Raw genomic sequence first — 13,790 nt, 5'->3', positions numbered from 1 at the left:
AAAAAGGGATTCATGGAGGGTCTACGACACGTGGCAGGGACCGGGCTAAGTGCTTTACAAATAGCTGCTTGTGGGAAGAACTGCCTCTAAGGAGCTAGTGCCTGGGAAGAATGGTCTAGGTCACTCAAAACCTCCCAGATACCGGTCCAGGGAAGAACAGGAGGCAAACAAAGAAAAAGCCTCACAGGTAGCAAAACAAATGTTGGTGTCTGAAAGAGAGTCGGGGCAGGGGGCTGCTGCAAGGCCTCATACTTAGAGAGTCTCTGGGGGCACACCTCTAGTTGGCTGAGGGGGGATGGCCAAGGTCAGGCTGATTGGAGGCTCCTGTGTGGACAGTCCTGGGATGAAGGTTAGTTTCTGAGATCAGCCCTCCCGGACAGCTTGGGGGAAGGAAAGAATTCTTTCTTATGGGCCTACTGTGTGCCAGGCAGGGGCTAAGCCTTTCACAAATATTCTCTCGTTTGGGGAGGAGATGCCTCTCCGGAGCTGGGGCCTGGAGGGGATGACCATCCTCAGTTCCTGGGAGGAGATACCTACTGGGGGCTGAAAACTGGCGAGAATGGTCCAGCTCAAAATTCCTTGGAGCAGCTTCCTCAAAAGAGCTCAGGCCTGGAGAGAGTCCTTAATGTCAATCTGGGTGGAAAGGCTTTTGAGATACTGGCCCCTCAGAAAATAGGAGGCAAAGAAGGAAAGACTCACAGGTGGCGGGCGGCCAAAATGTTGGTGTGTCTATGAGATAGTCAGGGGAGAAGGGGGCTGGAGGGCCTCAGATTTGGAGAGTCTCTGGGGGCACACCTCTAGGTGGCTGAGGGAGGATGGCCAAGGTCACTGTCTGAGAGCAGAACCCCTGGGCAGCTTGCAGGAAGGTAATAATCATTTCTTATGGGCTTACCGTGTATGTGCAAGGTACTGGACCAAGCCCTTCTCAAACACTGTCTTCTTTTCCTAGGGGACCTTAAGCCAGGCCTGTCTGTTTTCCTCTAAAGTCCCTTTGTGGGTAGCTACAAACTGTGCCATTGAAAAAGTTCAAGACACACCATTTCTGGGTCATTTAGTCGCTTTAGGCTAGCATGTTTATGAATTAAAAGAAGTCGGTGGCCCTTTCTAATGCCAAAGACCCCTCACTGTGGTGGGCTCACTCTTTGTATGCCCTTGGAAAGGTAGGTGTTCCTGAGGGTGGCATTCGACTCTCATTGGTCAACAAGTAATGAGAGAATACATATTATAATGGGAGGTGGCCTATATTAAAATAGGGGTAGTATTGGGGGTACCTGCCTTGGCTCACTCAAGTCTTGGTCAAAGAGACTTATCAATTTCCCTATCACCTTGTCTGACAAAAGGGAGAATCACCACTTTCCCAGACCTGTCTGAGTAAAGACAATGAGCGAGAATCCTCCCATTCCTCCAAACTTTGAAGCCCTTTTGAATCCCTTTTCTGGTCTGATCAGGTCTCTTGGCCTGGTAAGCCTTTGCCTAAGATTCCCCACACTTGGTGATGTCTGGATGAGCAAGTAAAAAAGGGGTCTCAATACAATCACTAGTTATTAACACGAGAGAGGACTCATCATTTCCGTCATTCCCCATTTGATTCTATTGAGAGACAAAGTCCAATAACTGATAATGACAAGTCACCAAGAGCACAGGGCCTTATAAGAGCAAACAATGTGGGGGGAAAGGGAAAGAGATCCATTGCATTGATCCAGTCCCCCCTGTTAAGTAGACCTTGCAGATAATAGGTACACAGGGAGAAAGCAAATAATAAAATACAATTGCCCAGTTAAGGCTCAGAAGTCTCATCTCACACAGCTGCTGCCTGGTTCTTGGGATACCCTCTGATGCAGCTCTCTGATTTGGGTATGGTCTTCAGAGCAGTTCCCAGCTGACTGGCTTCTCTGGTTCAGGTCGCTTGAAGAGAGGCTCTTCTCTTGCTAAAAATCACCTACAAAATTGGTCTTAACACAATTGTAATTTACATTGTCAGTAACCAGGTCAAAGACTGAAAGGGAGCTCAACCCTTACATCTCCACTATTAGAAAACCAAACTGTGAACCTTTTAGAGCACAGAATTTACATTTTCAGACTGGCCAATTGTCATGTGGATAAATCTAAGAAACTCAGATACCAACAGAAAATTAGAGCCCAGTTTTTATCCTTGGCACCTTTCATCTCCCCCATTAGGAGAAGGAGATTCTTTCTGCCAAGGGGTTAATGGAAGATTTTCTTACAAGAAGATGAACTCTGATAGAAAAATAAATGAAAAGTTCTAGATGAACTTCACTTCTTGTGGGGTGGTGAACTTCACACTTGTGGGGTCAAGTGACTTGCCCAGGGTCACACAGCTAGTAAGTGTCAGGTGTCTGAGGGCAGATTTGAACTCAGGTCCTCCTGCCCCCAGGGCTGGTGCTCCATCCACTGTGCCACCTAGTTGCTGCTCCAGATTAACTTCAACTAAAACCCTGAATTCTCAATTTCAAAGCAGGCCATATCAAGTAAGTTATTTATAATAAAACATTTTTAACTCCCATCCATGTTTAAACGAGTAATGCCTAGTAAAAGTGGATTTCTCTTTGTCATTTACAAGCCATTCTTCTCTTGAGATCACTAAGTGTTCTGTTATTCTTTTCATTAACACGGAACTGAGAAAGTTAAGATATGATCCTAACTAAAGAGCAGAATTTTATCTTCGTTTCCCAAGTCTTTGCATCACTTTCCCAATTATCCTCCAACCATCAATTAAAGGACCTTTTCGTACACAGGAATATATAACTATTAACAGGCAGACAACAAGGTTAAATACTCCATCCCCTAGTTGTTGGCATTATAGCAAGGATTCAAATTCTAGAACAAATACATCAAATCTCCTACTTGTATCAGACTACAGTCACTCAGACTTAGTCCCAGAATAACAGAAAACTAATTATAGAAATTGTTCATCAATGCAGAATCGGGGACAGGGCTACACAGTAAGGGAACAATAAGCTTCTCTAAATTTCTATCAACTGCAGGCAAAAGTTATACAGTCAAGTGCACAGAGCCGGTCCTGAAAGTCATCAAGGTGGGATATTTTCCATTCAAGGAGAAATGTCACCCTGAAGAACTTGCACCAGTCCATGCCAGAATCACTCTCCCAACCTCTTCCAGGAGAATTCCATCTGCAGTACAGGGACATCAACCCCAGAGGTCAGACTCAGAACAGTATCAGTTACAGTCCCATAAGGTCTTCAATGGCAAGGTCCATTGATGGGAGCTTCAGGTGGATTCCATAGTCAAGGATCACATTTCCTTGGATCACCAATCTCACTTTGGTAACAGTAAGACATCCATCGTGAAAAACCCCAACTTATCTTGATACAACTAGGACTCATGGCAAGCAGATGCCTTTTCATCCTCAAGTTCGACATTACACAAATGATTTGAAAGCTCTGAGATATTGAACGACAAACAACAAAAGCCATGGGATGGGATGCGTAAATGTAATGATGCCAAACTGTATACAGAGAACAGCTGATATAAAAAGTTGTCTATAGTCAAACATGTTCAATTTTAGCCATGTACAAATGATCATAATTATCAGAGATGAGTGCTCTCAGAATCCCTGTAAACAATGGGTACATCTTTAAGGTGACACTCGGGTAGTTTGCATGCATTTCAGGCCATGCTGTACAGGCAGGTTCTAATGCCAGGTTAAATAACAATTGTAAACTAAATAGGATTTCTCATTAAGGTAACACAAGATGCCTCATAAGTTACTATTCTCCACTAACATGTGTGACTAAAGAGGTTCCTGACTCACTCTGCAGTATAAACAGACTTGAAAATTACACCCCAATTTTTTAAAACACTTTTTTTTGGTGAGGCAATTGGGGTTTAAGTGACTTGCCCAGCGTCACACAGCTAGTAAGTGTCAACTGTCGGAGGCCGAATTTGAACTCAGGTCCTCCTGACGCCAGAGCTGGTGCCCTATTTTTTTGCAAGGAGTATTTACATCCTATTTAATCAGTAGGAATTCCACAACACAGAAAACTTTTGTGTAGGGTTGATAAAAATTTCTGACTGGAGAGTTCCAAGAATCCCAAGTTTACAAGAGATTTTACAAGGTCTTTTCTTTGTACCTTTTCCCACCCATTTTAGACAATTCCAAATTTTCTTTCTTAAAATATCTATGTAAACACTTGAAAGGTTTTTTTGTTTTTTTTTGGTTTTTTTTTTTTTTTTGCGGGGCAATGGGGGTTAAGTGACTTGCCCAGGGTCAAACAGCTAGTAAGTGTCAAGTGTCCAAGGCTGGATTTGAACTCAGGTACTCCTGAATCCAGGGCCAGTGCTTTAACCACTGCGCCATCTAGCTGCCCCTTGAAAGGTTTATAACATTATAACCATAACTCCAAATAACGTAGTTAAACAATCTCATAATGTGCATCAATTGTACCCAAATAATTTAAAATGAAATTTCCTCCTTATTTATAGACAAAACTGAGAGTTTACAAGTTCTTCAATTACAGTACTTCAGAATATTACAGCACATGGTCAGCAGGGCTGATAAAATGACCCAACAGTCTTCTCAACCCATTTCTTTACCTTTTTGGAACAGTACAATTCTTAATCTCACGATATCTAGATCATAAGAGAAGTTGCTTTTCTAACAACATAGCTGATACACTAGTTTACCGCATATCCCCATATAAGAAAAATAAGAAGCATAACAATACCATAAACGATTTCATGCCTATGAAACTTGAAAGTAAACCCAATGACCAATCAAAAGCATCACCACCTGAAGTGGCCTTAATTCAGGTGAATGCATTTCCCAATTACTTTTTTGTTTCTGTTTTTGCTGGGGCAATGAGGTTAAATGACTTGCCCAAGGTCACACAGCTAGTAAGTATCAAGTGTCTGAGACCTGATTTGAACTCCCATCCTCCTGAATGGGGGGGGGGTGCTTTATCCACCATTTCCCAATTACCTTACACAGAAAATCATTTCTCTCCTTATGCATCTGATCACTTCTAAAAAGCCATGTAAAGTTATCCCGTGTGAAGCAATCACACCTACTTAAAGAAATAATTCAAACGGTTAACATTCACATAGCATTTGCTCCAATACCAGGCACTGTGTTAGGCACCTTATAACCATGGGATCCTCACAAGCGCCCTGGGAGGTGGGTGCTGTTATCGTTATCCCCTTGAACGAGAGCAAAGGGAGGGAAGCAGACAAGTGGTTACTGGCTTGGGGTCCCACCGCTCAGATATTTCCCAATCCAATCTAGTCCGGTCCGGTCCAATTTTACAATCTCATTTCCTAGGCCCAGGACTCTTAGCACTTTAAAGGAAAAAAGGCTATTATTACCCACAAGGCCATATGTTTCTGTGCTTTTAAAGACACACGATGACAATTCGCTGCTCCCCCCCCCCCAATCTTTCCCTTCCCTCCTTAAAGGGCTGGCTGGATTCTCTAGCCCCTGCTTCCTTTACCTCTCTTTGAGCCCGACCAGATTTGGAACTGGCCTAAGCACTCATAGCCACCACAGACAGACAGACAGACAGACAGACAGACAGACAGACAGACAGACAGACAGACAGACAGACAGACAGAGCTTGCAGTCACACCTGTTATCCTTAGGTTGGCTTCAGGGGTGCTGGGCCAAGCGTTGCTTTTAGCGATGGCTTTGACAAGTTCTTCCTCTGAGGCTGGTTTTTCTCGAGGGGTCTTGCTGGCTGGGGGTGTGTGGCCAGGGCTGCCAAGCAGAGAAAACTTAGAGAGTTTCCAGGGGTGGGTGGGTGGGGGGGGTCGGTTAATGAAAGAATTCTCCTTGTGAGCAGTATCAAGAAGCATTTAGGATCTTATGTAAGGGGCAGCTGGGGGGGGGGGTCACAGTCGATAAAGCGCTGGCCCTGGAGTCAGGAAGACCTGACTTGGGACCTGAGTTCAAATTCGGCCTCAGACACTTGACACCTACTAGCTGTGTGACCCTGGGCAAGTCACTTAACCCTCATCGCCCCGCAAAAATTAATTAATTAATTGACTGATTAACTAATTTGAACTCAGCAGCCTGTAACCGAAGGAATGAGGGAAGAGCTCCCCTTTCTAACCGGCCAAAGATCAAAGGGACACCCGCACTTTCCTTCCCACGTCACCCAGCGAGTCAGAGCCAACACAGGAGCTAGAACATGCAATTTCACTTCGCGGGAGACCACAATAAACCCAAATAAAACGGGGGCGGGGGGGGGGTACCTCGTACGTTCGGGCCCGCGGGTGTCCAGGTCTTGGTCAAGGTCAATGTCCGGGAGGAGGCGGAGGATCCGGGGCTCCGGCCTGGCAGGGGTCACGGGCGCCTCAGTCTGTCTCTTGGCCAGCGGGGAGCACTTGGCTCAGTCTGGTGGGGGAGGGGGGGCTTGCCAATGGCGGGGATGGGGGGGATGGGTAGGGTGGGGTCTAACCAGGGCGGGACTGTGGGGGCCACCCGGCAGGACTGCTGGGGGCTGCGGGGGGCTGCCCGGGAAGAGGATGTGGGGGGGCTGCCCGGGGCTGGGGATTGGGGGGCGGCGGTCTACTCGGGGCGGGGCTGCGGGGATTGGGTGGTGTGGGGGGGCCTGCCCATGACGGGGATAGGGAGGAGCGGGGGGCGCTGCCCATGGCGGGGATGGGGGGACGCGGGGGTCTACCCAGGGCGGGGCTCTGGGGGGGACGCTGGGCAGGGGGGCGGGGGGGGCGGCCCGGGGAGGGGATGTGGGGGGACGGCCGAGTGTAGGGGATTGGGGGGCGGAGGTCTACTCGGGGCGGGGCTGCGGGGATGGGGGGGCGTGGGAGCGGGACTGCCTATGGCGGGGAATGGGGGGCGCGGGGGTGGGCTATCCATGGCAGTGATGGAAGTGCGGGGGGAGGGCGGCTGCCCGGGGAGGGGATGGGGGGGTCTGGGAGGGGGGCTGCCCATGGCGGGGATTGGGGGGGCGCGGAGGCGGCTGCCCGGGGCGGGGATGGGGGGATGGGTGGGGCGGGCGTCTACACAGGGCGGGGCTGCGGGGATGGGGGGGGACGAGGTAGGGCTGGGCGGGGAGGGGGGATGGGGGCGTCCTTTGGAATGCCGCGGCGGGGGACCGGAGGTACTCACTGGTAGCCGGGCCTAAGACAAATGGCGGGGCAGGAATGGGGAGAAGGCCCGACCGTCCCGGCCTCCCAGGATCCACAAGCACTAACACCGCCCCCCCCCCCGGACAGGGGGCTCCGCTCCCCCACCCAGGATGACGACAACGACGCCCACAATGGCGCATGACGAGGGCGACGGTTGGAGTGAGGCGAGTTCTAGCCGCGTGCCAGAGCCGGGCAGGCGGGGGGGGGGGGTAGGCAGGCACGGGGGCAGGGGGCGGGGCTGCACGTGCGAAGCTTGCTCACCTCCCAGGACGCCTCCGCTGCTGGGACTGCTTCGGCCTCAGCACTCACGGAGAGGGCAAGTCCTCCTCCGCACCCCTTTCTCTCCTCCGCCCCCTAGCGTTCAGGAGAGTCATGGCAGCCCAGATGAAAAAGAGGCCTCCCTCCCCCCCCCCCCGGCATCCCCCCAAAAGGCAGCATAGGAGCCCACGCCAGGGAAGGGAAGGGGTCAGGGGAGGGGGGGCCATAAGAACTGCCGCCAACCGATTAACTGCAAAGGCAACCAGGCCGTGCATTTAATGATGCCGACCAAGCTTGGCCCTGGAGAAAGTGGCTGCGACTGCCCCAACCTGTGCCGGAGAAAGGTGGCAGAGGGGGTTGTCCGGTCGGGTGGACAGCGATGATGCCAGTCCCCACGCGCGCTGTGCCCCACTTGCAGTAGGACAGGGACTTTTCTACCATTCCATGCTCGCAACAGCCCTGGGAGCTCACTGCTGCTCGGACCCCCAGTTTATAGATGAAGAAACTGAGATAGTTGGAGAAGCGATCTGCCTTTGAAAAGGATTCTTAAGGGTCTGAGATATAAAATGAGGCCTTGTGTCTTTTAATATGAATATCATCAGCCTTCGAGACAGGAACAGAAACATGATTTTTAAATTCTTGATAATTACTCATGCAATTTTATGTATACAATCCATAACCTACTTTTAGGAACTCATTTCTAAAATATAAATAAAGTCTGGATATTTCAGACAAAGGAAGAGAATAAAAAGTTATTTTAAAAAATTCGTTTGTGTAATCGCTTGAACCTGAAGGATGTTCAATCCTTTGTTCTATTTTTTCACTTATTCTTAATTACTGTCAGGTACAAAAGAAAAATAGAAAATTATGTGTGTGTGTATATATATATATATATATACGTACACACACACACACATATATATATCTCCTAAAGATATACAATCCAGGAACATCCTGTTTACTCATGCTTTTGTTACTCTTAATAGGGATATGTGAAAATTAATCATAAATGTGCATATGTATATGTATATATATATCCTAGTTCTTAGAGAAAACAGTGTAACCTTGTTGTTTTTCTCAAAGTTTGCTATTCCATGAAAATTGTAAACTTTCACACAAAATTTGAGTTAAAATTTTTGTATTTTAATTAAATCATATTTTTTAAACTATCCCTCCTGTGAGAATATACATATACACATATACCCACATGTACATATACACCTGCACACACAATATACCCACGTGCACATGTATGCATATGCATATGCGCACAAAGTATGATATATACATGGGTGCATATACATACACATGAATATGTGTATATATACAGACACATCTATATCTCATCACATCATCTAGAAAAGAGGTGGCACTGTGCAGCCATGTTTCTACACATGAATTCTTAACCCTTAACAAGGGGATCGCTGGCAAACCTAAGGATTTCTTTACCTAATTGCTTAGGTTAGAAAATGGAAATAATTAGTGATCACAAATTCAGAATAAGAAAATTCAAAACATTAAGTCTTTTATACTTGCATCCTATTATAGAAACTTGGACATGTTTAAGCATTTCAACAATAAGATTTATCATTTAAAACAACAAAACAAACAAAAAACTTTTACAATTCACTTGTCCTGGTTTTAGTAATTTGCAATGAAAAGACAAGGCAGGGAATGGTTATAACAAAGTCAAGGCTGTCCTTCAAGGGCACAGCCCAACCTCATATAAGCTTAACAAGATAGAGCTTCCATAGCTCTGTTTGATCCCAGTTAAGAGTCAGAATTCATCTTTATTTTGGAATAGTCCAAGTTCCATATTATTCACAGGACATAGCATAACCAGGGCTCAGAATTAACCAATTTCTTTTTTCTTGTCTTATTGCTATACCTAGCATTTCTAATACAATATTGTACAATAGTGGTGATAGTGGGCATCCTTGCTCCCCCCGGATCTTATTGGAAAATCTCCATTTTATCCCCGTTACAGATAATGCTTGCTCTCAGTTTTAGATAGATACTACTTATCATGTTAAATAAAACTCCATATATTCTTATGCTCTCTAGTATTTTTAATAGGAATAAGGATTGCATTTTGTCAAAAGCTTTTTCTGCATCAACTGAGACAATCATGATTTTTGTTGGATTTTATGATTGATATGATGAATTATGCTGATAGCTTCTCTAATTTTTGTTTTGTTTTAGTGAGGCAATTGGGGTTAAGTGACTTGCGGAGGGTCATACAGCTAGTAAGTGTTAAGTGTCTGAGGTCGGATTTGAACTCAGGTCCTCCTGACTCCAGGGCCGGTGCTCTATCCACTGTGCCATCTAGCTGCCCCGATAGCTTCTCTAATTTTGAACCAGTCTTGCTTTTCTGGTAGAAATCCCACCTGGTCATAGTGTATGATCTCTGTGATATATTGTTAACATCTCCTTGATAGTATTTTAATTTTTTCGGTGATATTCATTAGGGAAATTGTAGTATAGTTTCCTTTTTTGGTTTTCGTTATTCCTGGCTTAGGTATCAATACCATAAGTGTGTCATAAAAAGAATTTGGTAGGACTGCTTCTTTGCCTATTTTTCTCAGACACGTAACACTTGCTAGCTGTGTGAGCCTAGGCAAGTCACTTATCTCTGCTTGCCTCCAAAAAAAAAAAAATTGTGGACAGCAGTTGGAGAAATGCCTGTGCTGACGATATTCTATCAATTGACATTTATCAAGTGGAAACTATAGCAATAAATTTGCAGCATTGACTTTGAGGTGTTGGTAGCTAATGGCCTTTGGGAAAATAGGATGATACCATCTGTAATTGTAAATACAGACTCGATTGTTTGTCCTAAAACTAAATTATAATGTGGTCTCCTTTAAAGTGAAAGGTATTCTCCTCTCAGGATCATCGTAATACGCTGGATATTTGGCATTAAGGTGATATGCTTAGAAAAATTATTGATAAGAATTAAAAGCGTAATGAATTCAGAATTATCCTTCATTGATTTTTGTTTTTTTAGTGAGACAATTGGGGTTAAATGATTTGCCCAGGATCACACAGTAGTAAGTGTTAAGTGTCTGAGGCCGGATTTGAACTCAGGTACTCCTGACTTCAGGGCCGGTACTGTATCCACTGCGCCACCTAGCTGCCCCCGATTGATTTTTAACATCACTATCAGAGATGATAAATTGATAAATGGATGAAGTGATTTTTATGTAAGATGATTCAGAAACACATTCAATTGAGCTGATATTTGACACAGTTGTTTTCTGTTTTTTAAATCCAAAATATTGACTATGCTATTGTTAGCCTTCAGATTTTTTTTTTGTATCGTGATTTTGGGGAAATTATTGTAAAAGAAGTGTTGTGTGGTACAAGATAGTTCCAAAGGACTCATGATGGAAAAGGCTCTCCGAATCCAGAAAAAAAAAAGAACTGTGGAATATGCATGAAGATTGAACCATACTATTTCTTTTGTTTTTGGTGCTGTTGTTTTTCGGGTTTTCCTTTTTGCTCTGATTCTTCTCTTATAACATGAATAATGCAGAAATATGTTTAATGTTATTGTACATATATAACCTATATCAGATTACTTGCTGTCTTGGGGAGGGGGGGAGGGAGGAGAGGGAGGGAACAAAATTTGAAACTAGAAATCTTATAAAAACAAATGTTGAAAACTATCTCTACATGTAACTGGAAAATAACAAAATACTTTTATAATTAAAAAAAGAGAAGTGTTGTGAATTTGAAAAATGATACCCAGAGAGTGATGTGTACAAGTGATTTATACTAGAAAAGTAAGATTGGTTCAATATTAGGGAAACTATCAGAGTTGAGTTGCCTAGGCACACATGGCTAGCAAGTGTTAAGTGACTGGATTTGAATTGAGGTGCTCTATCCACCTAGCTGCTCCTCGTAGTCCACAAATTTATAGGTTTATCCAAGTGTATATGTATATATATTTGTATGTATATATGTATACATCTACATAAACACACACACACACATATATATATATAACCAAACCTCACTTTACATAACTCCTTACCTTCAAACCCTCCATTCACCTCATCAGTGCCAATGCCCTCCAACCCACCAATTCTCCTCTTCTCTCTATTTGCTGAAATCTTCCCTGCTTTATCTTACAGTGGTCTTAATTAAAGCCCTGCAAATTTTGAAACTGCACGTTCCTTGTTACATTCTGATTGAATCTTACACTCACCCATTACTTTTCTTTATTTCCATCTCATCTGTAGTTCCCAATCATATCCAAGTCTAACGCTCCACTGATTCTCTCCTTTATGAATTTTCTTATCTTTTATTTTTGGAGTTGCATAGTCTATTTTCATTCATGACTTTATCTCTAATTTACCTAAATGATTACATTCTGTTAAATCATTCACAAAAGAAAATACAGAGGTAAGGTATTGCTTGATGAGGACTACAGGATGCAGACTATAAACTGTCCCCCCGCCTTGCTTTTAGCATTTTCTAGGCAGTGAAATCGCTTTTCCTTTTCTTTTAGATGACTTTGTCTCTAATTTACCCAAACAATTAAGTTTTCTTAAATCATTTACAAAGGAAAACACAGAGGTAAGGTACTGTTTGATAAGGACTGCAGGATGCAGACTACAAACTCTTTTTCCCCCTTTGCTTTTAGTATTTTCGAGGCAATGAAATCGCTTTCTTTTTTGAATTCACTTTCTACTGAAATGATTAATCTCTCATCTACCAAGGGAAAGAATGATTTTTAAAAAGGTGTTATTTGGGGGGCAGCTAGGTGGTGCAGTGGATAAAGCTCTGGCCTTGGATTCAGGAGGACCTGAGTTCAAATCCAGCCTCAGACACTTGGCACTTAACTAGCTGTGTGACTCTGGGCAAGTCACTTAACCCTCATTGCCCTGCAAAAAAAAAAAAAAAAGGTGTTATTTGCATGTAATAATACTTCTAGGAAGTTGCTAACATCCCCCCCAAAACCAAACCAATGAAATATAAATCCACGAAGATATCTCAGCATTTACAAATACATTCAACCCAGAATTTAGAAAATTACAGCAAAGATATTACATTTCAGTTACAATTTTAGTCTCTAGTTTACAATGCCATAAATTCACTCATCTTTCTTCTTTATCCTCATCTTTGCACCTTAACGAGTCCAAGAGATTATCTTGCAGTTTTTCCTGTTTACAGCTGTTATAGGTATACAATTTTATTAGTTAAGTCATGGAAGGTGTTTATTTATTTATTTAAATTAATTTTTTTTTTTTGCCTGGGCAATGAAGGTTAAGTGACTTGCCCATGGTCACACAGCTAGTAAGTGTCAAGTGTCTGAGGCCGGATTTGAATTCAGGTACTCCTGAATCCAGGGCCAGTGCTTTATCCACTGCGCCACCTAGCTGCCCCCTATTTAAAAATTTTTTTTTTTTTTTTTAGTGAGGCAATTGGGGTTAAGTGACTTACCCAGGGTCACACAGCTAGTAAGCATTAAGTGTCTGAGGCCGGATTTGAACTCAGGTACCCCTGACTTCAGGGCCGGTGCTCTATCCACTGTGCCACCTAAGCTGCCCCGAAGGTGTTTATTTTTAAAAATGATCTTCTCCTAGGGTGTAGGCAGTTTAGAAGAGGCTAATCCCAAATGAGTGGCATCAGCATAATTTTACCTACTATTATTCTAACTTCCCTAAACTTGCTCCAGGGGCAGCTAGGGGCCCCATGGAGAGAACACTGCACCCCATTGTTTAATCTCCATCACTTAAACTGATTGCCTTAAACACCCGGGGCCATCTCCAGTGGTCCTGATCTATATCTCATCACTGGACCCAGATGACTGGAGGAGAGAGCGAGGCTGGTGATTTTGCACAGCTGTCCCTCACTTAAATCCAATTCAGTGCAAGTCATGACATCACCTCCTAATGTCGAGAATAAAGGACAAACAACAACAAACTGGCCCAAATTTTGATTGCTTTCCCACTGCTTTTCTTTGCAGGAGGTAGGGGAGTGTATTGTGCAGGGAGTTGGGGTCAGGCCCCTAACACCTTGTTTGCATAAGGAGGTAGGGTTTTCTGATGATCAAAACCCATAGACACATCTGTAGCAAAGCCAATTGCTGTTTTTCACATTTAGGGCAGAATTTTTATTCTCAGGGTCTGCCCAAATGTTTCAATAAACCATCTGGTAAAGGTATTTATTTTTTATAGCCAATCTAAGAACACGCGAGTATTAAAAACAAAGGGTCGTTCTCAGGGCCAAGGATACACACACACACACACACACACACACACACACACACACACACACACATATATCCCCTGAAATTAATCTTCAAAGGAATCTTTTCCAAATTAGCCAGGAGAGAGCCCATAGGGGTATCTTTAGAAGGAATGGACTGACTAGATCCCATAGTTTGGAGTAAAAAGATT

At 44.1% G+C, this 13,790-nt stretch overlaps 1 long non-coding RNA gene across 2 annotated transcripts; it reads right to left on the bottom strand.

The window, feature by feature from the left end:
- Window positions 1–4,308: 4,308 nt before the first annotated feature.
- On the bottom strand, window positions 4,309–7,448 carry LOC122734089. 2 transcript variants are annotated; one of them, XR_006353995.1, is made up of 4 exons: window positions 7,387–7,448; window positions 6,229–6,339; window positions 5,604–5,731; window positions 4,309–5,316 (listed from the first exon to the last, which is right to left on the bottom strand). It is a non-coding gene; the product is annotated as an uncharacterized LOC122734089 (long non-coding RNA). The 2 variants fall into 2 exon arrangements; XR_006353994.1 differs by lacking the exon at window positions 7,387–7,448 and having other exon boundaries at window positions 6,229–6,367.
- Window positions 7,449–13,790: the final 6,342 nt, after the last annotated feature.

Source organism: Dromiciops gliroides, chromosome X (genome assembly GCF_019393635.1).
Source record: "Dromiciops gliroides isolate mDroGli1 chromosome X, mDroGli1.pri, whole genome shotgun sequence".
Taxonomy (NCBI): Eukaryota; Metazoa; Chordata; class Mammalia; order Microbiotheria; family Microbiotheriidae; genus Dromiciops; species Dromiciops gliroides.
The sequence above is the reverse complement of the archived record's forward strand: the minus strand, read 5'-3'. Positions and strand labels throughout refer to the sequence as shown.